Source organism: Ipomoea triloba, chromosome 16, assembly GCF_003576645.1.
Source record: "Ipomoea triloba cultivar NCNSP0323 chromosome 16, ASM357664v1".
NCBI lineage: Eukaryota > Viridiplantae > Streptophyta > Magnoliopsida > Solanales > Convolvulaceae > Ipomoea > Ipomoea triloba.
In genome coordinates this window covers 13784511-13785144 of record NC_044931.1, presented here as the reverse complement: position 1 = coordinate 13785144, position 634 = coordinate 13784511, and the positions used below count along the sequence as shown (strand labels likewise).

Below are 634 nucleotides of genomic sequence, written 5' to 3'. Positions count from 1 at the left end.
GTCCAGCGGTTTAAAAGAAAGATTAAAAAGAGGGTGGGGGATGCAACACGAGGACTTCCCAGGGGGTCACCCATCCTACCCATCCTAGTACTACTCTCGCCCAAGCACGCTTAACTTCGGAGTTCTGATGGGATCCGGTGCATTAGTGCTGGTATGATCGCATCCGTCACGTATTGCGCGCAAAATGTACTTGACCCTCTCTCTCCGCGCAACTTCTCTCGCTTAGCGGTTTAGCGGTTTAAAAGGATAGTACCCTTAGCGAGCGGTCCAGCGGTTTAAAAGAAAGATTAAAAAGAGGGTGGGGGATGCAACACGAGGACTTCCCAGGGGGTCACCCATCCTACCCATCCTAGTACTACTCTCGCCCAAGCACGCTTAACTTCGGAGTTCTGATGGGATCCGGTGCATTAGTGCTGGTATGATCGCATCCGTCACGTACTGCGCGCAAAATGTACTTGACCCTCCCTCTCCGCGCAACTTCTCTCGCTTAGCGGTTTAGCGGTTTAAAAGGATAGTTCCCTTAGCGAGCGGTCTAGCGGTTTAAAAGAAAGATTAAAAAGAGGGTGGGGGATGCAACACGAGGACTTCCCAGGGGGTCACCCATCCTAGTACTACTCTCGCCCAAGCACGCTTA

The 634-nt window shown here is 51.9% G+C and overlaps 2 pseudogenes; both read right to left on the bottom strand.

Annotated features, from left to right (window-relative positions):
* Positions 1–37: 37 nt before the first annotated feature.
* Positions 38–165, bottom strand: LOC116008632 (annotated as a pseudogene).
* A 137-nt stretch (positions 166–302) lies between these two features.
* LOC116008631 lies at positions 303–430 on the bottom strand (annotated as a pseudogene).
* Positions 431–634: the final 204 nt, after the last annotated feature.